Source organism: Neopelma chrysocephalum, unplaced genomic scaffold, assembly GCF_003984885.1.
Source record: "Neopelma chrysocephalum unplaced genomic scaffold, ASM398488v2 Primary Assembly neopelma1_151, whole genome shotgun sequence".
Taxonomy (NCBI): domain Eukaryota; kingdom Metazoa; phylum Chordata; class Aves; order Passeriformes; family Pipridae; genus Neopelma; species Neopelma chrysocephalum.
This window is the reverse complement of record NW_020897813.1, coordinates 349,879-376,448: the sequence shown is the minus strand read 5'-3', so window position 1 is coordinate 376,448 and position 26,570 is coordinate 349,879. Positions and strand designations below refer to the sequence as shown.

Sequence of the window (26,570 nt, the reverse complement as noted above, 5' to 3'; positions counted from 1 at the left end):
TGTGTGACAAGGCTTTTGTTACTTCTGTAGTCAAATTTGAGTAAAACATAGCTAATTTTCATACTATAAATTAAAAAAAAAGGGATAATTTAGATTTTTTCCCTTACTTTGCCTGTGAAACGCTTGTTGTGCTCGCAAAAAGCTCTCTTTTATTGTACGACATTTTGAAAAGTCTTGCAATGGTGGTTCAATCCTTGTTGAAGAAGAAGAAAAAGAAGTTGGAAACTTGCATGAATGATTCATTTTGAGCAGCTATTTTGGGGGTCTGGCATCATCTGAGATGCGGCTTCACATAAAATGGGTGGGAAGACGGTAGTTTATAAACCTCCTCCACCCGGCTATTTAAATGAAAATCCATAAAACTCCATCAGGAGACTGTAATTGGGATCTCTTTGGAAAGAACATACTTTAAAAATGCAGTAGGGGGAAAAAAACATGGAAGGATCCCAGGAGTGGGGAACGGTGGGTTAACTGGGAACTGGAGGAAATCTTGTGGGCAGCATCCAGAGTCACACTTGGCTTTGAGCCACAGATGTTTGCGGTGCCTGAAGATAAAATCATCCAAAGCAGCTAAAATAACAGTAAAACTGCAGCAAGGCAAAAGATAAGCTCTGCATGTGTTCTCACACGTTAAGCAGAAGGAACTGCTCTCAAAAATGGTTTGGGTGTTGCTTTTTACTAGTTGGGAAGGATGGAGAAGGAAGGGAGAGGACAGGTCTTTCACTAGTGCACGAGGGCTGGATGGGGTGAGCTTTCTGGGTAAAACAGAATCAGAGAAGTTCCTTCCCAATGAGAGAAATTAAATGTTTCTAAAACGTGACTTTAAAAAAAACCCTAATATTTTGCATTGGCTAACAGTCAAGTTATTTTTATTGCTGTGGCTACTGGCTTGAAGTTGCTGTTAGTCTGTTCTGTACTGTGTAAAATTCAATGTTATGAGCAAAAAAATACTGTGATTATATTTATGACAACTGTTTGTAAAGTACAGAAAAAAAACCCTCCAATGACAAAGCACTTTTTCTCATATATAATCAAAAGAAAGTAGTATATTGAAAAAAGTTTATTGCGGTTTTGAATGTGCAGTGAATGAATTTAATGAAACTTCTGTTACACCAGACTTGGTTCCTCACTGATTATTGAGAAATAATCCAAATTTCTCTATGCAGGAGGAAGTCATGTATAAAATATAATTGTATAAAATAGTATAAAGCAACAATTTTAATAATAGTTTTCACTTAAGCTGTGAATAATGCAGTGTTAAGGATTTTGTTTAATCTCTCTCCAGTGCTGTTTTTCTTGCTCATTTATAGTCTTCAGCTGTAACTTAACCCAGGCAAAAGTCCCGAGATGTTACAGTCTGACCAGTCAACTATGAATATTCACTTCTTTTTTTTTGTGAGCAGATGGGATTCCAAGTCTGTGCAGAAATACTGTCATAAGTATTTCCTTCAGTACTTCCTATGTTCTATTTCTTTTCACAGCTCTCCTTCCATTTGAGACATGTTTGGTGTAGGAAATATGTGTTCTGACAAAATACTTAGAGGTGAACAAAAGGGAGTGTGCTCAGAGAAAGGAATAACTTTGTCTTCTTCAAACTGTAGAAATGCCTGATATGCTTGGTGTGGTCCTGTGCTTTGAATGGTGATTTATAGATGCAGCATAAATGGATGAAAGAAAGTTTGGATTTGGAGAAAATAAAGTCCCATGTCTTTCCTGCACTCTTGCTTCTTACAGTATTGGTGTATTTTATTTCTTAATATAAATTACTGCTTTAAAAAAATGCCTGATTATCTTTCAAAGATTAGTCCTCTGTTTACCAGCAGGGCAGGATGTAAAAGGAAGCTCCAAATACATCTTAACCCCATTTGAAGCCGTGTCCTGTGAGCTCTGGTGGTGCAGGTGGAACTCACACCTTTGGGAATGGTGACAGAAAGGGGTCGAGTTTGCAAAGGTCGGTCCTTCTGTTGCTCTTTAGAATTTGGGGTGGACAAGGATTAAGGTTTGCTGGGTGGAAAATAGGAACTGGTCTCAATCAGGGTCAGCTTTGTTCCCATACATCACATTACAGCTGCAGTTGGTTTTCACCAGCAATAAATGAGCTGCCCCCTCATAAGTCATGGATTGCTGGGAGAGAGAGGTTTTTTTCCCTCACAAAGCTTTAATGAACCAAAGGAAGTCTTGCCAGTAATTTTACAATGCCAGTCCCATGGAGTTCCAAGTCAGTGTTGTAATTCACAGTACTTACAGAATTTCATTAAACATCACACCTGTTAATTCCCCATCAGATTGAGGACAGCGAATCTAAACAACTTAATATGAAGGAAAAAGACTCTGCCATGAGACCTCAGCAATTCTTTCCATGTCTTAAGTATATTCCCTGGGATTATTCTGCTAATTTTCTACCTCTAATTGTTTGTTAAATGGACTTATAAGGTCATGTTGTAAATTAGACTGTAAATTGTTTGGTGCCAGAGTTGTCTTGTTGTGTGAATTTTAAGAGACAAATATTATTGGCCACAACGCAATAAAGAGATTTTGAGTAATTCTGCAATCTCAGATTTAACAGCTCTTTCTAATAGATCTTTAAAACTTCAATTTTGTGATTTTTATATTTTCCTAAAGTAGTTCTTTAACTTGTATCAGAAATAAAAGAAAATTCTCCCAGAGGCAATTCTTAATACTTTATGCAAACTTCTGTTGCAAAATGATCTATATCTTTACTGCAACTGATTTGAAAGTGCAAAAGGTCAAAAGTGTCCTAATGTGTTTTTGAAATCCACGTGTCAGCACAGCACATTTCAGAAGGGCTGTTGGGCTCTGTAGAAATTGCATTTTTCTTTTGATTTTAATTTTATACCTGGAAAGGATTAGAGGATATTAATTTCAACTGATGGCTGAAGGGTAGAGCTGAAAATATATTTAGAATAGAAGGTGCATATTGGAAAAGATATGGACTCAGAGGGATGTAGTATAAGGAGACTTTTATATAGTTTACTTATTTTATGTGAGTGATGTAAAAAAAACATTTTAATTATTTTTTTTCCATCTACTGCGCCAAATCTCCATGTTTTACTTGCTACTGGTTAGTGCAGTATTATTCCTGACCTTGTTCCCTACCGAAGAGACATCTTACATAGCAGAACATCATCTAAACTAAAATACAATTTCCTAGAAAGCAATATTGAGCCTTGATTTATTTACTCATTCTGCCTTTCCGTCACCTTTTATTTTGCCAGAGCTGCTCCCTATTGATGGTGACCTTGTGAGATGACAGATTAATTCCAGTGTTCGGGAATTTGTACAGGCTGCTACTCGGTCTTGTCTTTTACAATATATATATATGTAATACATAATATTCTTTAATTTGTTAAAGCAGTTTAATCTGAACAACCCAAACTCAAATGCAGCAGAAGCTTTAAAAGCTCATCCATTTTTTTCCTGCTCTCTGGGAATACTTTGCCTCTGATTTCTTCAGTGGCACAATGAAGCAGAATTCCCGGGAAGATTGTGGTGCCTTGGCTGTGAGATACACCCAAAACATGTCACAAATCTCGGTGAACGAGTCTGTGCTGTACAAATACAGATGTCACCTTCTGGCTGTGACCTGTCGGGAGGAGCTCCCAGTCCAAGGAGCCTCCTTGCAGGGCAGTGAAATCGGGCAGGTCCCACTGCAAGAGGCTGCTGTGGGGAGGTCATCTAGCAGCTGCTCTTAGAAAAGCAGCCACATCACCTCCAGTCCTCCTGGCTCCTCCCAAAAGCCTCTGTGACAGTTTAGCTGCTTTGATTTTTAATCAAAATGGCTTTTGGGGAACTGCTTTGCTGCCATGGATTTTCGTGTAGCAATTTTTAAAATGGGATTTTTAAAACAGAATTTAGGGAAACTTTTTAACCATTTCACAGCTCTGCTAAAAATCGTTGCAGAGTTTGCAGCTGACTTGGTTTGGTTTTATTTGTTTGCTTTTGTCACGGTTCCATACGGTTGTAATAAATACCTGGTACAAAAGGTGCTGAAAGGAACATATCAACAACTGGGAGTGCATAACTTCATTAAACATTAACTTCATAGTTGAGACTATGCCAATATATATTGTATTTGCTATTGTTGGAAATATTAGTAAAAAGCCTTGAGAACTAACTAGAGAAAGAGGCTAAAACTTCTGAGATATACAGAAAATTCACTTTTTGGCACCAGTGCACACCACGTAGTTTCCTGAGCAGAAGTGATTTATGTCTGATTTTTCCCAGCAAATATGCACCACATATAGATGTTCTCCACTGGGACATTGCAATTGAGTTTAATAGCTTGAAATTAGAGACACTCTGTGGTCAGTGAGGAATGATTATCGATGGCATAATTACCTTCCTGTGGAAGGGGATTATTTACCTTCAGCATTGGCACGTGTGTGAGGTTTGGTGGGGTTGAGACTGATGAAAAAATGGGAATTGGCCTTTTGATTTCACCTCCTCTTGCAGTCGTGGTGCCAGTCCTGCCCTGGCTCCTGCACTCGCCTTTGAGCTGCTCTGAGTCCTGCTCAGGCTGCAAGGAGGCAACAACTCCAAGCTGACTCTGAAGGAAAAGTGCTTGGAGAACAGTTTTATTCCTCTCTTGCTGCCCATCTGAACTTTAAAAACTAAGGTGTGTAAGTGATTTTGTTCAAAGAACTACTTATGTAGCAGATGCGCTCCATTCTTTCCAGGGACAGCAGTCACACTGTAATATTACATGTAATTTTAGCATTTGGATTAATACCCAGTGAATATTCTGTGGCAAATGCACTTTCAATTACATTTGCATTAAAAGGAGAAGCTTCAGTTCTTCATATTTCCTCTCATCCTTTTTTAGTTTTTCTTTAAGAGAAGTCATTAATGCAGAAAGCAGACTCAAAACTTCTGTGTCCTTGTGACCTTAAATTTGCATTTGAGCCATTGCACCAGTTGGCTTCCATTCTGGATTTGCTTATTCCTGGGGCTGATGGGTATGACCATGCTTTCCCTGAGCAGTGATAATGGCCTGTAGTTGAAACTAAGATCCATGATGGAATATTTGTTGACCAAAGTAGAAAAAGAATCCCATTTCCTTCTCCCTGTCACTTCTTTCCTGCATTTAACCCTCTAGTGAGATGGGTAGGAAAGGGGTAAAAAAAGCAAAAGCTTTTTTTTAATGGAGCTTCAGGAAGACTGAAATAAAATTTCTGTAGATACAGGTCTCTGAAATGTCTCCCCCTGAGGTCAAAACAATCTCCAGTGGTCTCACGTGGGGAGCAGGGATCTGAGCATCCCAGGAGGAGGAGGGATGTGGCACAGCTCTCTCTGGCAGAAAGCAGTTCTTGGATCTGCTTGGATGTGCTCCATTTGGGCTAAAAGAGGTACTTAACTTCAAAATTGAAATACTTTATGCTTTGCATCATAAAATAGTGTCGTATGGAACCTCTAGAACCTGTATCCAAACAGCAAAATGAAACAACCCAAAGATTCCTGCAGCTTTTTTATCGTGAGGCTCCTCTTGGCTAAGGGAGCAGTGTGACTCTCACAGAGACATAAGTGTGGATCAGGAGGTTTATTTGTCACCTGTGAATGAGAAATAGGAGTGTAGAGAAACTTCAGAGCAGGAGCAGACACACAGCTGTACCTGCCATAGCTGTGCAGAGGTTAACTTCGGGAGCCCTGCCATGCCTCATCTAATGTGATAATTACTTTCGGCACCTTTGTGTCTAGGCCTAATTCATCTTGCAAAGATAAGGTAATAATTTACCACTTAACCTAATTCTTCATGTGCCAAATAACACAATTGTACAATGAAAACTTAGAGGTGCAAGTTGGGAGCAGAGAATGGAGGCTGGCGTCTTGGGCAAAAGCGGGATCTGAACAGGAAAATATGCAGGAGTAGAGGGAAATTCTGCCTCAAAACAAGTTGTGCTTTAGCAAAGAGTCTTGCACTGGGATCTGAGATTTGCTGTGGCGAGACATGTACAATTCTCCAGCAAACATTTGTGGATTTCCAAAGAGGCCATGGTTCAGGCAGTATGGGGCCGTTAGGGGCATTTTATGATAGGCTCTATAAAGTTACATGTTCCTAGTTAATTTTTAGTTTTGTACTATTGCTCAGACACACTTTGTGCAAATACGTCTGGGTCCAGGCTAAGAAAAAAAAGCAAACTCAGACCTGAGACAGTGTAGCGTATTTGAAATAGGAGTGGCACAAGTTAGTCCAGATAAAGAGGGGAATATTTAAGAATTCCCAAGTTGTCAGAGACTATAATTGCTCCTTGACACCTGAAGAGGAGAGCTAAAGTATAGTCGATAGCTGTGTTGATGCTTTCTCCATTAACTCCTATGTGTGTGAGTTATGTTTACAGTTGAATAATTGTTTATATGTAAATAAAGCTATTGCATCTTTCTTTCCCTCTGTAAGGACAGTTTTAGCTTAATCGTGTCAAAGAGTTAGTGTCGGGAGCTGGGGGATGTTCATCTTGTGATTCATTTTAAATTTGCTTCCTGTGTATTTGCTACTCTACCACTCTTAATTGAGTTGTTTTTGTTTTTTTCTTTCCGCGTGGAAGAATGTGCACTCTTTCCTTCTGATTTCAAATGTAATAGGTGACATTTTCAGTCTTTCTGTAGAATTAAGTAAGGTGAACTGTAGCTACTTTTCCAGGCATCCAGGTGGGCTGAGATACTGCTGTCATTTCTCACTGTGGATGTTTGAACAACTGTAGAATCGCTTTAGAGTTAATCGTATTGTGGCTTTCTAACGGTGTGAGAGAAGAAAAATCATGAATTAATCGCTTCAGTGGACCTTGGCTCCTCTTACAGCAAAGTTTCACTCTCCTGTAAATGCTCGGTATTATGTCAGTTCCCTCGAAGTCATTATCACCTACACACTGGGTGTCAAGTGCTGCTTTCTAAAGAGATTAGTACCTTTTCCTCCTCCTCCTCCTCCTCCTCCCTCACGCTTGCTCAGCTAAGTAGAAGAAAATCCAAATTACCGCAACCGTACAGGATGGGAGATGGAAAATAATGCCCTGATTTGGTGGCTGTTTCAAGGAGAGAAATGAGATAGAGGATTTTATTCCTCCTCACTAACACTTTTATGCTGACCTAATTTCACCTGACGTCAGCGTGGTAGGTCAGAGCAGAGCGGGGCCTTAAGTCTTTCAAACCCTCTCTGCACCCCCCGAGTGGTTAATTAAGGAAACGGGTGCTGTAAGCAAGGCAGACAAGAAAAACCCCGGTATTTACTTACTCTGGAATAGGGAAGGGAAGCAGAATGCAATCAAAGTGACAAAAAAACAAATCCTAATCAAAGGGGGACTGTGAACCAGAAAACTATTTTTTTCCTTTTTTTTTCTTTGTTGCTTCTGTAATATACCTACGCCTGTGAGAAGGTTTGGCTAATCAGACTCTTATCAGTTTTTTGCCAGCCACCTGGCAACAACCACTCACACCTCTCTTGTGAGAGCGTGAATTTGCTGTCTTTTACCAAGCAGGACTGGTAAAACCTGAAATCACAGATTAATTAGAGAAAAAAACAAAAAAGGAGCAAAGATCTCATTTACTTTGTTGATATCCCATTCCCTTGGACGCTACCTGTGCACACAGCGAGGATATCCAGAACAGGAAAGAAAAGATGTCAATGGAAAAAGGTTATAAAAACATCCCAAGCAAAACACACTTGAAACAGTGATGAAGGGATGTACCTGCCTTTGTAGAACACAAGGAACAGCAGCATCCTTTGGTTTCAACTCTGTTTACAGAGGTGAAAGAGCGACAATAGAAGAAGCTGTTGGGAAACAGTGATGCCACACTGGAAAAGTGGGGGAAAGGGGCGTTTTCTTTCTCATCTCTTAATTTGTTTTAAATTTCCAGCTAAGCACCGTCTGGATCTTCCTGCTGGAACCTGCACAATTCTAAAAGCTTTTGTGTTGTCCTTTGCTTCCCGTTTAGAATCACAGAATCATAAAGGTTGGAAACAACCTCCAAGATCATCGAGTCCAAACTTTGCCTGAACACCACCCTGTCAACTAGATCAGGGCATTAAGTGCCACATCCAGTTGTTTCTTGAACGCTTTAGCATTCCTTGGAAAGAAATGGCTGAGATCAAAATTCCTGACTTCTAACTATTCCTGCCTTTAAGCAGACTGATGCAGCCAGGACTGAAGGTGTTGTGTTTGGATAATTGATCTTGGTAAATAACAGCCTGGGTTCCTTAGACTGCAAATTCACATTCTGTAGAGCAATACAATGGCACCAGCAGGCTGGGCAATGATGTTTCTGTGTATTACGTGGAGTTTTCATTTTGGGATGTTTAATAGGCCTGTTCCCCTCGTCTTTTCTGGAGGAGTTGGATGTTTTTGGAGCAGAGGTTTTTAAACCGTGGTACCACTGATGTCGCTGAGCCAATGCCTTTGTGTGTGGTGGGTTGGGCTTGTTTGCTGCTGTCTCTACAGCCTCATCACTGTGTTCCCTCCTCATCCTGCACGGGACCCTGTTGGCAGGAAGGCCAACTGCTGTTGTTGGTTGTGTAGGCAGCTCCTCCACACAAGCCAGGGAGCCCCTGCAGTGAGACAGCGAGCAGAGACACAGGCACTGCACCGGGATTTGGGATTTGTGGAGCAAACAAGAAACTAATCTGGATGTGCAGAGGGTGAGGTCCCATTGCCAGTGTTTGTGTACGAGTAAAGTTTGGAATTGCATCCCTACAGAAAGCAGGGCTGTCAGCATTATGTTTTTCAAATTTAAATAGTGGCCATATAGATAAAAGAAACTCTTCAGGTCAGTGCTTGTTACTGGGAGCTCGTAGAAGACAGGTTGCATAAAGATTGTATTAGAAAGAACCCCCACCCTAATATTGGAGGGGTTTATGGCATTTCTGAAGCACTGATCTTAAAGGCTTTTTCCAACCTAAATGATTCTCTGTGTGGGGATTTGAGGAGATGCTCTAGGTGTTGCTCAATTCATACAGAAGTTCTACATACCCTAAACAAAAAAGTTGTGCATGTTCTGAAGTGTGTCAGGTTTTGTTCGTGGTTTGTTTTTGGTTTTTTTTAATGATCCTAGTTGAAATCTGAGGAAGCAGCTACAATTCAGTTTTATATCTGAAGAGATCTGGAAATATAATTTAATTAATAAGGGTAATTTTTAATACAAGGAGCAAAGAATATGGAATGTGGAAGATAAGCTAGAAAAGTAGGAGCTGCTTCATGACATCAGAGAGAAGAGCTGAGGTGGGGTTCCTTCGGACCTCACTCTTGTATTGACTTTCATTTGATAAGTCAGTGTTCTGAGAATTGACCAGAATGTGTGCAGATTAAAAATTGGGCCAAAGGCCCTTGAACAGTTTTGAGGTTTTTCTAATCCATGAGAAGAAAAGAAAGTGTTCAATGTTTTGAAGAATTCACTGGAAAAAGTCTGTAGTCCTCCTCAGCTCTGTGTGGTTATATTCAGTAAAACAAGGAAATTGAGTTTACACCTCTGAATTTTTGCTGCAATGCAATAGAGTACAATAAAATTCCCTGAGCGCTTTGACTACTTAATATTTATTTATATTTACCTGGTAGGTTGTATCTGTCTGTGAATGACCTTCAATCCTGAAATATTATCTGAGTATTTAGCAATCTTCTGTTTGTCCTCACTGTACATTTGGGAGATGATCTATCATGTACATACACAGGAAACGGACACGGTGAAACTAAATCACTTGGTCAAGGTTACAGGGAGAATTTGAGATGGATGTTGAAATTAAATCTAGATCTTCCTAGCCCTGAGCTAATCCTGTTGCAGCATGGTCACCCTCTATTTGAAATCCCTTCTATCATCATAGGCTTGTTTGTGGCTTTGGCTAAGTTTGCTGCAGACACAAACTGTGGTACCCAACTGGAGACGCTTTCACTGAGAAGCTTTAAACAAGCAACCCCTCTCCCCCACCCAATTTATTGAGCAGAGTGAACCCCTACTTCTTTAATGCTGTGAAGAATTCAGAGTTGTTAGGCAAGTGCAAATTCAGAGCTCAAAAGAGCCTCAGTTAATGTTTCAGATGGATGGAGAGGAAACACTTTATTTGAGGTGGTATTTCCACAAAGTATCTTGGAGGCAGTTTGAGTGTGAGGAGTAGAACTGAGCTCTGAATGGAAGGTGTTGTCCTGGCTGAAGATCTTGGTGACAGGCAGCTGCTACTGAAAGTGGAAACACAGGGGTCCCTGGATAGGTGAGGACATGCCTACATTTCTTTTAGGGTGCTGATTATATAATTGGGACAGTGTGGAACTCAGCACAGATTAATTGCTCAGTTCTTCACTCCAGTATTTTTCTGGATGATATAACTGAACATAAGCTGTGCTAACTTTCATTCTTTTACAGCTAAATATACATCTCTGTAGTCTTGTTGAGCTGGAGCTGATTGTGTGGTGATGGAGAGGCAACATTTTATGTAAGGCGTGTGTAGGAGATCTGAGAGATCTCCACAGGGATCTTATTAGAGCTTATAAATGTGGAAACGGTTATTTACAGACAAAGTATGGAGTGAGAGAGGAAGGGAGTAAAGGATCTGAATGTCACTCTTACATTACCTCCAGAGAAGAGCTGAATATCACATTGTTTGTTCCATATAATCTCAAATTGATGCCTGATTTCATTAAGTGCCATATTTATAAAAGATGGGCTATTGGTTTGAAAATCAAACTTCTGACTAAGTTTACTCTTGATCTTGAGGTCTCAAGTCTTTTAAAAAAATGAGAAATCCAAAGAGCTCTTTAAAGTCACTGTTAAATCTTTGTAAAACTGTATTACTTAAACTTAACTGGATGCTGGGTTTTGGGTGTCCAATGGCTAATTTTTTAGTTCTTCTTGCTGAATGCACAAGTCACTAGTTGTGTTTTAACATAACTACTTGGATTGGTTCTGTAAGGGATAGGAAAACCTAAGTGCCAGGCCTCCATTGCCTTGTAATGGTTTAACATTCCTTTCAGGAGATTGAAATCACAGACTTGCTCCTCTCATGCTGATTCTGCAAACACACACCGTGTATTTCACTGATGGAACACCATTGCAATCACTTTCCCTGTTTATGTTGCCCAAACAAATAATGTGTTTAGGTTTTCTCATGAAACAGGAGAAAAAAAGCCGAATTTTCTTACAAGTGAGGTAATTCTCCTCTTTGCAGACTGTGATTTCAGCATGTTTACCCTTTGCTTGTGGGGATTATTATTTTTACCTTCAAGGAAACATAGGATCCAAAGCTTGTATAAATTAAATATCCTGGTGTAGATCCTCAACTTTATTTCTGTTGTATCTCTGATTTGTATTACTCATGTTTTTCCACGGGATCCTTAAACATTGAGGGATTTTAGATGATTTCCAACATCGTCCTCATAAACAATGGTCATCCTTCCTTCCAATGCATTCTTTCCTCAACTGATTTAGAAATCCCTTCTTTCACACCCAGGGAAATTATATACTCTAAAAGAAATTAACTTATTCTGTTTATTATTAATGTGATAAGACTTTGAGTTTATTTCTGTGTAATTATATTTAAACTTATTTTTAGTTTGGACTGTGACAAAATAAATGATGTCCAATAAAAAGATGTTTTCAGAACCATCAGAATTTTTTCATGGTCCGGGTAGGGAGGAAGAAGAGGCATCACAGAGACACTTTCTCAACTATTTTAGAGGAATAAAGAAAATGTTCTTTTTTATTTTTAATTCCCCTAATAACTAACAATCATTCTTGTATCTGTATATTTTCTCTGAATGGTATTGTGGAGTCTGGAGGGCTTTGCTTTCTGCTGGAATCGGCAACAAGGCTTCAGGTGACATTAGTGAGGGGTGGGCTACAAATCTGGCATGGGATGGGTGTTTTGGCCTTTAGCATACACATGGGACACTTATTTGGCTATAAAATGGTCTTTCTGACAACCAAGGAACACCATTTTCCCTTGGCACCAATTCCTTTGGACAACTCCAGGACTCTGTGCATTTGTCAGCTCCGGGAACGGGTTGACCTGTGATCTTGTCCAGCGCTGTGTGGAGTCGCTGTGAATTTTTTCCCGGTAAAGCCTGGGAATGCACAGTCTGTTTCCTTCCTAGCAAGTTAAATTGCTTTTGGGAACAGAAAGTGTTGTAACTCACTGTGCTGAGTGCACTGAATAGGAGCTGGATCAGGTTGCTGGAGAGCAGCGCTTGGGTAGCTCCAACAATTTCAAGCCCTCGGAGGCGGCTCCGTGGGGTCAGTGAGAGCAGGACAGGGAAGGGGAACACTGGAGGTGCCACCCTGGCCTGCTACCAGTGCTGGGGGCACCAAGTGTGGTCCTTCATTAAGGATTTCTGTCAAATAGCAAATATCAAAGGCTAACAGCCTCTGTAAAATGTTTCTTTGAGAAATTATTGCCTTTTTGAAAGCATAGTTGAGCTTAACATTCAGGTGTTTCTTTACAGAATTAGTTACTGGAAAGTCAATGCTAAATCATCTTAGTGCTTTTCAGAAGTTTTTTATTTCAGTCTTCTCTCCCATTCACAGAAGTTACAAAAATTCCATTTTTTTAAAAAGTAGAAAACATAGAATTCTGAATTATGTTACATTGTATATTTTATTATTTTATCTCTTACACATATTATGATCTTCCATTGTTGTTCCTGAGCTAGAATTAATGAAATGGCAAGAGGAAAAAAAACCTCAGTGGGATTTAATTTTACAAATAATATGCTGAGGGTTCTCATCACTACTTTATCTAAATATAACACAGTAAGCATCTCTGTTGCTTGTGAATAAGAGGATGTTTGGAAGCTGCAGCAGCTCTCAGGAAACCCAATTTTCCTCTCCACAGATCGAAGTTAGGAGTATTAAATATAATTAATATGGAATAGCTGTGTTTAACTGTTTTATGGTATGTAAGCACAGAACATTTAGATGTCTTTAGTGAAATAAGTTGAGGACACGATGCAGGACTGCACAATTTATTTTTATCCTCAAGGTCAACTAACATCTTTGAACACTGCCATCAGTGTGCAAGAAATATAGGTCTTAATCCTAACCTTGAAGGTAATGGTGTAGTTTCCCTGTATACAATTATATATATACACAAGTATGTGCATTACTTATTATCTTCTTTTCCTTGGGCTTTTGAAAATATAAGCTGGATATTTTTAGAGACTGGTATGTCTGACTCAGAGAACTCAACTACAAGATATGTAACTGAGGCATGCAGTTCATCTTTGTAGGACAATGCTGGGTAGAAAAAAAAAAGACTATTTGTATACAGAAATTATCAGGGAATCCTTCCAGATACAGGAATGTCTACTAAGCAATGCGAATTCAAGTAGAATTTGAGTAGGAGCTGCTTTTCTGATGGTGCTGGACACTTTCAAATTATTAAGCTGAAATGGCAGATGAATGCTTACTAACCCTAAATTATCAGACCAGCCCATCCATAAACCACCTTGTAACAGTGCAAACAGCAGAAAAGAATTATGCTTTTTTGGCTTTGGTTTACAAGTGCTTTAAATTCTCTTCCCTCATCTTCCCCTTCTCTGGAATAGGTTAAGCAAACTTTGCCGATTTATTTTCTCAACCTTCTAGTTCGTATTTATTTACTAGTAATTTACTTTTGATTATTGTTATTTTCACCCATTATATATGTTTATGGAGATCAGGATGTGAGCATGATCTTCACAGATTCATCAGGTACGGGCATACTCCAGGGAACAAGGAGGATGGCAGTTTGACAGGCAAAGGCTGTGGGGATTTTATTCCTATAATCTGCACCTTTATTACTGGACGTGAGGACATCCAACAGATTTTTTGGAACAAAAACCTTGCTAAGAGATCATGTCTGTGAGATAGCCCTAGAAAAAGGTAATGATGACGTTACTCATCCAGATGGGCAAGTTCTGGATGAGGCCTTGAGTTCTGGGCTCCCAAATTTTCTTGCTGGTCCTGGAGCACTTCCTGGTGGTCTCTGTAGCCCTGTGGAGGGGAATTTGGCTGTATTTGTGACGTGAGCTGACAAACAACCCACAGGGAAATATTTCATCATACTTTTGTTTTCCCCTGCAAAATGCCACGTCCTGTTCTTTGTGCTTAAAACCGGTCGTTACTGGTGCAGAAAAGAGCAACAATTCTGCCTCTGAAGAAAGGGAGTTGAAAAGGTATTCAATAAATCATTCAAACTTCATAGTCTGTGCTCAGAGGAAGGTTAAACCTGGGTGTGATCCACCATGGCCAGGAGCTGCATTCAATGATCCTGGTGGATTCCTTCCAACTCAGGATATTCTGTGGTTCTGTGAAGCAATGAGAGTGTTTTGGGTTCTTTTTTGTTGATATTTTGGTTCTTGTATTGCCTGGCTACTTTATGGCATCCCTGGGGGCAGAGGAGATGCTGCCATGCACTGTTTGCCCCTAAATCCTTTCTTGACCCTTGTCTGACCAAACACAAGGAATTTTTTTAAAACTCCTTCTGAAGGAATAGAACATTTCCTGTTAGTCTTGGCAAGCCCTAAGATCATTTACTTTGAAAAGTTCTGATATTTTGGTAAAATTGTCATAACTATTGCTTCATAGTATTGAATCTGGGGTTGAGAGACAGCTAATGGATCTGCATGACATGGTTCAGTCCTGAAAGCCAAGCCTGATTCCCAACCAATTTTCATTTATAGTGTATTTTTATTTCATATACTGTATATATTTACTGCAATAACATTTGTGTCAGATATTTAGTTTAATATTTAAATGTGAATAAATATTTTTGTACAAATTATGTGTTGTAAGTAAATTTTCTATACCAATAACTCTTTAAGCTTTCACATTGTAAAGCTCATTCTTTGCTAAAGGATTTGAACACTTTTTTCAAATCTATATAAATTGTAAATACAAATTGTGAGTTCTTTTAGTGGAATATTCATATATAAAAGCCACAAGTGGCCATAGTGGTAATTTCAGATCAGGTTTGACTCCATATATGTTTAAACTCTTGGAATGGCTGTTGGTAGAGGTACTCCCAGATATTCCAGTGGAATTGAAAGGAGCGATTTATTGGAGTTCACACATTTTTTGTGTTTGCTTTGGCTGAAGTGCAGCCATTCTGTCAAATCCTGCCATGCAAGGGAAGGACAGGGCTGGTATGAACCATTTTGGAGTGTACCAACACATTCCAACCAAGTCCAGTGAAACCCTTGGAGGCTCTGGAGCCACCACAGAGAGAGAGGTGGCAGTGCCAGCCCTGCTGACGTCAGCCAGCACAAACTGCCTGGTTTTTTCCCAGGTAGGAGGCTGTGGGACAGGGAAGAACACCTGAGGTAAGTAGTGATTTATTTGACAGACGGGCTTCGGTTTCTTCTCGCCACACAGAGGAACATCAAGAGCTGATGTCTTTAATTGGGCTCTGTGGCCCTGCAGCAAGGAGAGCCCTGGGGTGTGGGGACAGCCCCCTGAGGAGCCTGGGGTGGCTGTGTGATTCCCGGGATGGGGCTCCTGGCTGACTTGGGAGCTGCCCGGGGTGTGCACGTTCCCCATGCAGGATGATTGCCAGCACCAGCTCATTGATACCTGCGGCTTAACAAAGCTTAACAGGTCAGATTGCTTTACCCACTAAGCTAAACATAGACGTTTATCTTATTATATTGGAAAAACCCTCCACATAACACAAGTAATTCACTCGAGGTGACTAATTACTAGGAATTAAGTATCGTGGTTGTATCATTTGCTGAGCTATCAAAACTCCTTATTTCACAGTTTGCTAAAATTCTGTTGGCCCTTTTTAATTGTCGGCAGTGATTGAACCTTGTCCCACTGTTATTTCCCTTTGTGTTAATAATTTGCTTTTACTAGAGTAATAAATAAGGTTGATCCAGGCTTCACTTCTCAGCCATTTGATAGAAAGGCTACAGTGGTAGCTACTGTGTCAGCCTAATGAGCTTTACAATAAGGATATCAAGGTATGTATGAGAAGTCCATACACTGAAGCACGAAAGCTTAAAGAATGTTTTCAAAGGAGGATGCATTTTCTTAATAATATTGTTAACAGACCATGTTTGTAGTTTAAGTCTGTGCTAATATTTATTACTGTCTAATCTGTCTGAAATATGAGTGTTAACAGTTGAGCAGTTGAAATAGAATAGTGCTGGGTTTCTTTTTTAAGGTGCAATCCAAGATCATAGCATGACCTGGCTATGGAAAGGGGGTACTGAACTGGAGGTTCATATTCATGTCGCAGTCAAACACAATGTCATGGTAGAGGATGCTCCTTCAAATGCATCCTGTTCTGAACACATTTTTCAGATGGCAGATAAGTGGTTTCCTGTACAGAGGGTTGGCCAGTAAGAAGGAAAAACAACCCCTATACCACTGTGGTAGTATTTTGCATCAGCGATATCAGGAGAAAGCATTGAACTAAAATTCTTATCCAAACTTCCCTGGCTATTTCTGGGAGAATAGTTTTGGTGTGATACAGAGAGGAGTCCATGTAACCCTTCTCCTCACGCAAAGTTTCAGCCTTATTTCCAACCATCCTTCAAAGTTAGGTTGTTTGAAATCTGTAGTTTGATGGGAACTGATGTGATCCCTTTTGATTGTATAATCCTATAATTTGACTTTAAATTAATTTAGATTACATTTCTAATCTCCATCAGGGCCAAAAAAACCCAATGTTATGAGACTGCAGGGGAAAAGTAACAGTTCCCTCCAGAACACAGAGAAGGGAGCTCATATTGTGGAAAGCCACAAATGACTTGAGTCCCCCTACTCGTATCACTGTGTTATATTAAGTAAAGTTTAATGCTAGAAGGCAGCTGGCACAAGTCCTGTTTTGAAAACTGGCCCATTTGTAGGGTTTAAGTGCATATTAAATGAAAGGGTGATTCCTAAGCACACTGACTATCTCATTCTCAGTTCCTACAAGTTATGGCACCCTCAGCAGGTTGTTCTTCAACCTTCTCTTGGTAGGCCAGTCTCTGGATTAAGTTTTGTTCTGAGTGTCAACAGCTTCTCTCATCCACATGTGATATGGAAGATTCTGTCTTTAAACTAAAAAGGAAGTGGAACGCTTGTATAACAGTTTTCATATTCTTAGGCACATCTGTTGAGATCATGAAGAAGCTGATTTCAGTGGTGGATGTAGGTTTAGCTGTACCAGATGTTGCAGGTACAGATCCCTTTGGAGGAGGTTGTTAAGATGCTTCTTTGTCACTGCTGTGGTTAGGCTGTGGCTGTAAAGCCAGGTTTATTTAAACTTCATTGGGAAGCTCAGGCTTAGTAATGCTTCTTCTAGTTGGCCCTGCTTTCCTTAGGCTTTGTTCTTCTTGGAATGGCCTAGTGACTTTTCTTCCTGCTTGGGTGATCCTGAGAGTCTGGTTTTGTTTTGCAAACACTAATACTGTGGCAGGGAGGGGGACAGCAATGCCAGCCCAGCCTTGCAGACATCTGTCTTTTTGGGCATAGCTTTTAGGTGATAAAAGGACAAAAACATTGTGTATTCATAGACATCAGATGGTAGAGACTGAAGGAGGGGAGGGAACTGCAGTGGTGGCCGGCTGGTGGTTTTCCTTTCAGATGTTGAGAAACTTGGGATTCTGGAAAAGGAAGTGAGCTGATCAGAACTGCAATAATTTATCAGTCAGAACAAGTAATAATTTATACAGTAAAACAAATGTGGTAGATAAATAGTTCAAGGCAGCCGCGAGCTTACGTGGTTTAAATCACACAGAGAATGGTTGTGGTTGGATGGGACCTGTGGAGATCACCCTGTCCCACCCCCAGGAATTCTGTTTGTCTCCTGGGCTTCAGTACTTCCCTGAGTAGACTCAGGTGTGTCAAACAGCTTCCCTCCGAGGTGGGAAAGAGTTAACCAACCAAACAGCTTCCAACTGCTGCAACTGAAACCAGGGAATATACTTATTTTATAGTTAGGGAAATTGAAGCACAGTGGGATCAAGTGACCTACTAACATCTCATAGGCAAGGAACAGCAGGGCAAGTCCTTGAATTTGAGTGTTCTGAGGTCCCTCTCCTCCACTTCTTTTATTAGGTCATGTTGCTTCCCAGGATAACAACATGTTTGCAGGGTTTGGAAACGCAAGCTGTTTCGTTGCAGAAATATTACTGCACGATGTTACCAAACTGGAGAAACACCGAGGCTGAAAACAGATTTAATTCTTGTTTTTAAAATGTAGCAAATGAGATTTAAAAATACGAAAGGCTGCCAGTCTGCTGTTCTAGTTTAAGTATCTGGGTTGTGATTAGGAAAATATTAGAAATCTGCTGCTGCTTTCCGGTGCCATTCCTCTGATTGGACAACCTCACCAAAAAGGAGGTCTTGGTCCCCAAGATCCTGAAAGAGGAATTAAAATTATGTTCCTGCCTTTCCTGTCATTAATTATCAAAGACCTTGAAATGTGCTTATGATGTCTATCACCAGCACACACAGGATTAAATTTTTATCCAAAGAAATTAGGTAGGCTCTTTCTTTTGCCTCTGAATATGAATTGTCAATTGAACTTTTACTGGAGAGGCAATTCTTTCAAGTTGCAGTTCAAGCTCAACAGGTCAAGTCTCATTCCTTTCACATCCTGTAAGCATTGTTGTGTTTTTTAAACTTAGTCCCAAGGAACATCTTTCTATTTTCCATTCCACTTTTCTGCTCCATTTCCACTCCTTGACCCCAAGTTAAGGTGTTAAATTGTTCTTCTGTCAAAGCTAAATAATATGATGCTGGATGCTTTAATAGGCATGAAGATGCACTGACAAACCCTCATTTCAGGACAGGCACTGTTCAGATGATTTGTTGCTTTGCAGTGCTTTGCTATTAAATCTGATGATGAAATATCTAGAAAAAGCATCAGCCACCACTGCAGCCATTTTGAGTTGCACCTGCTGAAAGCCAAGTGAATTGGAAAATGTTACCTTTTTCACAGTTGTACTCCAAAAGTAATAATTAATAAAATCCCCAACCCTTTAAGTTCTGAGCTCAGGATGTTACTATTGTATTATTTGCTGGATGGTCCATTTTTGGGGGTGGAATTGCTATTTTTAGCTTTGGTTGTGAGGTGCTGCTGTATTCATCTGGACAGAAGTTATTCCCTGGGATAGTGGTCTTGTAACTTTGAGGGTAGGGAGCACGGACCAAGCCCTGCAGCTGGAACCTCATCCTTATTGCAGGAACGGGAGAAGTTCCTGGTATTTGCTTCTGGTGTTCTCTAGGATGGCCCTGCTTGAGGGAGGTTGGACCAGAGGTTGGTCTTCTGTGATCCCTTCCAGACTGACCCATTCTGGGATCTGGGGACGTTCTGTGGTGTTCAGCAGCACCAAGGGTTTGTAGCATTTCTGAGGAGTTTGCACTTAGCAGCTTTAAGTAGGGACACACACAATGTTCCTCTTCGTTCCCAGCTCCTTGGTTCACAAACAGGGCCAGCCTCCAGTGTGCTCCAGAATTTAGGGGCTCAATTCCTACTCCAGAAAGTTCATCCTCTGGGATTGAGCTCAGCTTTAGTGGTTGGCCTCCTGCTGCTGCAGGATGGCAGCGTTGGGATGGAGTTAGAACCAGAGGCCTACGTTAAATAAACACTGGGAATATCCATGTGAAAAATTGGGTGGATTTTGTATATAATAATATGTTCAAACTAAGATTTTCTTTTCCTTTTGAACTTTTTTTTTTAAATATTTTTCTCCTTTTCTTATTCCCTTGTCTATTCTGTTAATCAAAATTAAGAATTAGAGTATTTTCTGGTATATATAGTATGGTTCTGTATCTGGTCTGAAGTTTCTGTAGTGACACACAGTTTTTGAGAACAGCACTCCTCAAACTGGCAACAGCCAAATGTATGGAAGAAGTTTTTATGCTGTGTTTCATTTCTTTAAACTATTCCTCTCTTCTTCCAGGAAAGACAGTGTAAAGAAAAGAATCATCTCTAATGTATTTTGGTACTGTGTCAATCAACCTCTTACTGCTTTTCAAATTATCTTTAAAATTTGTACCAAAAAAAAATGAATTTCAGTAGCTAGATAATTGCAGACTATTTCAGTATCTTCCTGCTTTTCTGACAGAGCAGTAGAGGTCACCAACATTTATGGGTCTGGGACCTAAGCACAACGTATTTAAATAGACCACTTTTTTTGCTCTGTTACTGTTCTGTTCAATGCTAGAATTCAGTTTGAGCTGCACTGCACACTCCTTACAGCTGCAGCTTGTACTGGAGGCTTGCTAAGGAAAAGGGGACACGTCTCTCTGCTTAATATAACCCAAAGTCACTGCATCTACTGTCCTGGCATGCATGTAATTGCCTGTAGCTTCCTAACGATAAAGGCAGTTTCACATGAGAAAAATCTGCATTGATCCTAGTCCAAATTTACATTTTACTTCATTAAAAAAATATTGATCAGCATAGATAAAACTCCTGATCAATGGTCCTAGCTCTTTCTTTTTTTTTTTTTTTTTAAATAGCTTCCATTTTGGTGCAGTGCAGAGTTTTGGTTTAACTGGCTGAATTGATATTCTGAGCAGCGAGTAAGGCAGGATGACAGAGCATCAGCACAGCTACTCCTATTATTGCTCAGGGAGGTGTGCTCGCTTGCAACTGCCCACTCTGTCCAAGGCAGAGTGAAGTCATGAGCCACTGCTGTCCTAGGATGCTACAGAACAGATCCCAACTTTTATCTGTACTGTTTTATACATTATTTACCAAAACCCTGATATTTTCCTGCGTTTAGTCACTATCGGGACTGAATGGTTTGAGGGAATGAATTTGAAGTTGCTGTTTGGACGTGGTACGTGTAATGATCTCAGTTTGCTTTGAAAAAAAAGAAAATACACAGAAAATGTTATGCTTTCTAAAGCTGATGTTTCTGTCTTATTTTTAGGACTTGGGTTTCTTTTGCAGTGCCATAACACGGTATTCCATTGAAATAGCCTTTTACATTTCTGAGTTCTGGGTGTGCTAAGAATTCAAAGTGACAGGTACATGATAACTCAGAGAAGGAGCTCTAAATAAAATGCAGTGACTCCTCAAAGTGTAAGGCTGGAAGGAAAAAGGCAGAGAAGAGCAGAGAATTGCTCTGGCATGTTTGCAGTGTTTGTATGGTTTTACAGCATATGCCGATGTGACCAGACCAAACTAAACAGGGGGCTATTTAGTGTGTTCCTCCTGTGTGGTTTTGGATTTCTGGAAGGCATGGCAGGGACACAAACACAACACAAACGCCACAGCCTTGCAAGGATTTTTTCGGTTTTTTTTTTTTGGCTATTTTCATTGGAATCAACATTGTTCTTATATAAATAGAAAGAGAGCAAGGGAAAGGAGAGCAAGCTGTTATCTTTGCAGAAGGTGATTATGAAGCAATTTGCGACACGGACATGTTGCCGTTGCTGTCAGGGTGGAATTAGTGATCGGGCACTGCGGGGTTTAAGCCCCCGCCGCATCCTGCGCCTGCTCCGGGGGTGTAGGGATGCGCCGCTGCCCTCGTTCCCAGGCCCCTCTTCCTATCCAACCTTTCATCTCCCCCCCCCCCCCCCTCCCCAAACGACAGCGATAGGACTTGACAGCCCTTGTCCTTGAAGGTTTCTCCCGCTCCCCAGCCGAGTGGCATATTCCTGGTAGTTTGCCATCTTCCGTTTTTGTCATTCTCCCGAGGGAAGTATTAAAATCACAAACAAACAACATGGTGGTTCAGTCCGTTTTCCCCCTCCCGGAGGCGGCTCTCCCGCGCTCTCCGCGGGTGCCGTGCGGGGCCGTGCCGTAGGAGCGGGCGGTGGGGGCAGCGGCGGTGCGGGGATGCTGCGGCCGCGCCGCGCTCCCTCCCCGGCCCCGCGGTGGTTCAGTCTGCAGAGGGGCTCCGCGGCCGCCGCTCCGCTCCCACCCCGCGCCGATGCCGAGCCCTGAGCCCTCCGCCGGCTAAACCCCAAACCGCGGTGGATTGGCGATGATACCTTAGCCAAGTAAGTAGCGACATCCCCCAGCATGGGAATAACGATGATGATAATAAAAGATCTTTCCCCCCTTTCCGCTCTGAGCTTGTTTATTTGGCGATTTGCTGCTTGGGGGGGGGGGGGGGGGGGGGGAAGACGCCAAGATGATGGTGTGGATGGAGGCTGAGTGATGCATTAGGTTTTGGTTCATGCCCTGGGAATCTCTGCAAAGGTAATGCTGCAACTCGTGTAGATTATTCTGTAAGGTCAAAGAGAAACTGCATAGCTAAAAGGCACTCTTGCATCAGAAAGCATTCGCTGGGCTTCGGTAGGTTGAAAATTCAGCATGATCTTGTTGTTTTCTGAAGCATATGGGCTTGATTTTGATTAAATCGGTGCTTTAGTGATGAGGAAAACACGTGGATGGGATTTTGCTTTTATCATTGCTGGTAAGAATCGGATGTGCCTTTTTTTTTCTTTCAGAAGTGAGGTGCAGAAAAGACACTAAAATGTGAGCAGTACAGCTTGAGTGTTCTATTTTTTCTAAGTTTAATGTTCTCTTATGATAGACAAAGGTATTTCTTGCTAGGAAAATCTGTAATCCTCAGCTGGGTTTCTATATAGAGCTGCTTATAGTTTTTCAGTGTGTTTGTTGGAAAGTAAAGGGCACACAGGTTAAATACCCCAAACATTGCCTTTCTATTGAGATGAATTAGAAAATACTGTGGAAGAAACCGGGAATTTTCTGCAATTCCTTTTAAGCATGTATGACGTTTCCTATGGCAAGGTGGGGAAAGGCTTTCTGAGGTACAATAACTAAGAATTCAGACGGATAGACTTTTATTTTTTTTTTATTTTTTATTAAAAGAAGAATCAGCCCTAAATCCCTTGAATGCCGCATGGAAAAGCTTTTGGCTGTTCATGAAGCATCCGACGCTTTAAGAGAAAACATAAGATTACAGGAGTCATTTCCGATTATGTAAAGGGAGATTCTGTGCGTTTGATCCCTGCCTGCGGCGCTGGCAGCTCATCTGCCCCGCTCCGGGCAGCACCGAGCTCTTCCCCAGCCTCCCATTTCCCGACTTTAAGTTGTCCTATCCAAGCCGGGGCAGTTCCCTGTGCATTCCACGTCGGTTCCCAGGGCTGCTGAGGCGATGGCTGTAGGCAGTCCTAGAGCACGGAGGCAGCCAGGAGCAGATGCTTAGCCCGGTGCTTCCCATACCTTCTGGAAGGTGAGTATTGAAGGGGCTGAAGTGGAAGGTCTCTTCTTTCGTGGTCAGAATGTTCATTCTGCATCCCAAGAGCTGCGTGCTTCTTAGGACTTCTGGTCGTTTGACCTCCTGCTTGCATTCAGTGAGGGGCTCTGCTAAAGGATTGCAGAGATATTACACAAGTTGGGATGTCTGGAAATAGCTGGCATGCTCCATATGGGAAAATTGCGCTTTTATTGCCAGGATTTGAGGTTAATATTACATGTCTGTGGTATGAAATTGGTAATGAAGGTTTATTGCTAGTCTTTGCTTAGAAAAAGGATTGCAGATCTACTTCATAGTCCACATTTTTTTTTAATGCTGAGATGCATTCCTGATTAGCATTTAATTTGTGAGAGGTCATCCATATGCATGACTAGCTCTTGTACCTTGCTCTGAAATAACTGTTTGACTCAGGTATCCAGCAGGTCTTTGATCACATACAGGTTTTACTTCGTTCATGTTCCTCTCATTTTAATTGAAATTGCTACCTGTGAAGAACTGTTTCATATTTTGCCTGTAGTGCTGCTAAAATGACTAACTTTGTGAATAAGCAATAAAATAAGGCTTGTAGATAAGTTGTGTATAGCAATGCAGCATGAAGTTTTTCCCTTTTTTTTTTTTTTTTTGTGCATGTCTGTGTGCCCCCTTTTCAGCCTTTTTGTACATCTATCTTCCTTTCTGTGGAGAATTGATTTTGGCCCACATTAATGGTAAATATACATTAATTTTCATGAAAAAGGTGATTTTTTTTTTAATTGTTGCAAATCAAAACTGCCTGATACTTCTAATGCTTTCTGCATATATAAAAAGGTTGCATGCATATATATTGGAGCAGCTTGGAAGAGTTTCATGCTTCTCAGTAGGATTCCAGGTTCCAGAAGACGTGGTAACGATGAACTAGGTATCATACTGCTCTTTTAAGAGCTTCCATGAAGTCACTTTTGTGAGTGCTTTTTTCTTTAAAATTTCATGTCATGTATCCAGGAAACAGCTTTGAAGGATGATTTTTTTCCTGTTTCATCTTCCCCCAGCATTTAAAATATACAGCTTATCTTTTCCAGTGCTGTTGGATTTGGGATGCAACATTTTTTTGAATCATGCTAAATAAATATATATATACATATATATTCCTGTCTGAATATTGCAAATGTGAGCATATATTCTGCTAATACATAAGAACATTACAAGTGTCTTTGCTTTTTTTTTATTTTCATCCTGCAGTTCATATTGTCAAATGTCAGTTGGGTATGTAGTAGTTCCTTGGTACATTTTGGAATAAATGTAGAAGTCGTGACCTTGTAACTCTCCCACTCACTGAAACCCCATTACACTGCAGTAGGACTCCAGCAGCTGGTAGTTCTGGAAATTCAACCCACCTCTTTTAATAAATGTAAATACTTTTACAGGTTGGACCTAAAATAAGGTTCTGAAGGGAAAAAAGTGGTTTATTTGATTAACCTGTCTGTGAAACCTTGTCGAAAATAAGCTTGCCTTTTGCCAGGTTTTTCATTATGTTTTCAAGGAGAGACAAAGAAGGATATTACAGTTCACTGGAATTTAGCAAGTATTGTTGTGCCTTTCTGGCTGATTAATTACATTCATATTATACATTATCTGATCAAACAACACCCCCCCCCGATTACAATGACACGTCTCTGAATAATTTTAATACGTCAGTTGAAAAAAAAAGGGGTTAAAAAAGCGCCAAGGATTAAATCATCTGCTCCCAGAGAGGTGCTTTTGCTGAATTCATACATTAAAATGTGTTGCTGAAGCTTCAGACAGCCTCTCTCTCATGCTTCCACTGAGATTCTTCCCTGGGTGAGGCAGGAATGACTCTGCTCTGAATGGAGGCTCCCTGGCAGAAGGGCTCAGTTGCAAATGGAGCAACAGAGCTCTGTGTGACCGGGATAGTTCCGGAGCCTCTGCAGCACCTGCAGTCTGGGAACCTCAGCTCAGATTCCACTTGCCAGGGCTGGATGACGCCCAGCAGGGATGCTCAGCGCTGGGAGGCTCCATAGAATTTATCCCTCTCTATCCCCCTTGTACGCGTCGTGTTCTAAGGTAATTTATCCTTAGTGGAACGGTTGCATAAGAGGACAGGATTTCTTCCTACATATGTTTTGTATGCTAGAATTTTTTATATTCCAATATTTAGAAATGATATATAAGGCTTTTGTAGGTTATATAAATGTATAGGCTTTAATTTCGTACATAAAGGGATGAAGAGGATTGATAGCATTTTATTGCAACCTTTCTTTTAAAGTTTGGTGCCCTTTTGTAGGAAACAAACATATGGCACAGTTTTAAGGGCTGTGGGATTTTGGGTTGAAGTTTTACTGGTTTTACTCATGTTTAGGGGGGAAAAAGCATGTTTTTAATGTTATTTTTCTTGATATATGGTCTTATTTTTTGCCTTAAAACTGGAGATTTACAATTGAAGAAAAAGAATCAATTTATAAGGGAAGGGCTGGGAATGAAGGGTATTTTAAAATGGCCCAAAATAAGGAAAATAATTTGAAGAGCCTGCCAGCACTGAAAAATGCAGGACATGTTCCTTCATAGCACTGCAGATGAGTGAAATATGGAGACTCAGAAGGGCTGTGGAAAGCCTGCTTAGATATCACAGTTTGCAGAGCTGGGAAATGGTAACCAAGTCACAAAATACTTCCCTTCTACCACATCGTTTGTGAACAAGTTCACTCTGCTGGTAATACATTTTTCTCTGTTTTTAAAATATTGACTGCACAGTTAAAGCATCTCAGGACTATGCACCAGGCTCTCAGAGAATCCTAGAAGCAGCTGATGGGAAAACCCAGAACAGGACTGACAGGAAGGATTGTGATTTATGTGAAAGATTTTGTGCATTTTTTACCCTTTGTCTCCTTTCCACACATGATGAGGGTGAAATGGGTGGAGAAGCCAGCTCATTTCAGAGCCACGGAACAGCTGAGGTTGGCAGGCACCTCTGGAGTCCAACCTCTCCTGCCCAAACTGGAGTCACCTATGGCAGGTCCCTCAGGGCTGTGTCCAGTCAGGTTTCAATTCTCTCCAAGGATGGAGGCTTCACCACCTCTCTGGGTAACCTGTGCCAGTGTTTGACCACTCTCACGTTTTTCTCATCTTTAAATGCAATTTTCCATGTTTGTTTGCTCTCATTGCCTTTTTGCCTTTCACTCGGCACCACGGAGAAGAGTTTGGCTCCATCTTCTTTTCTTCCTCCATCAGGTGTTTATACAAGGTCCCCCTGGGCTTTCTCTTCTCCAGGCTGAACAGTCCCAGTTTTCTTAACCTCCTACCTGCATGCCAGGTGCTCCAGTGCTTTTGTCACCTTTGCATCCCTTCCCTGGACTTGCTCCAGGAAGTCCATGTCTCTCTTGTCCTGGGGGCCCAGCAGAGCACAGAGCAGTGCTGAGGGAAGGGGAAGCTCCT

At 40.9% G+C, this 26,570-nt stretch overlaps 1 protein-coding gene across 17 annotated transcripts in view; it reads left to right on the top strand.

Annotated features, from left to right (window-relative positions):
- ATP2B2 (ATPase plasma membrane Ca2+ transporting 2) overlaps window positions 1-26,570 on the top strand; it is a 409,505-nt gene that overhangs the window by 148,172 nt on the left and 234,763 nt on the right. Inside the window, exon 1 of one of the 17 annotated variants that reach the window (XM_027701188.1) lies at window positions 21,782-21,915. The exons of 10 other annotated variants lie outside the window; for them this stretch is intronic. The gene's annotated coding sequence lies outside the window, so the exon portion shown is untranslated. Of the gene's footprint in view, window positions 1-21,781; window positions 21,916-22,037; window positions 22,214-22,245; window positions 22,335-22,778; window positions 23,118-25,094; window positions 25,203-26,570 lie in introns of those variants that run through there. 6 more of the 17 variants (XM_027701189.1, XM_027701191.1, XM_027701192.1 and 3 more) reach the window with 6 other exon arrangements.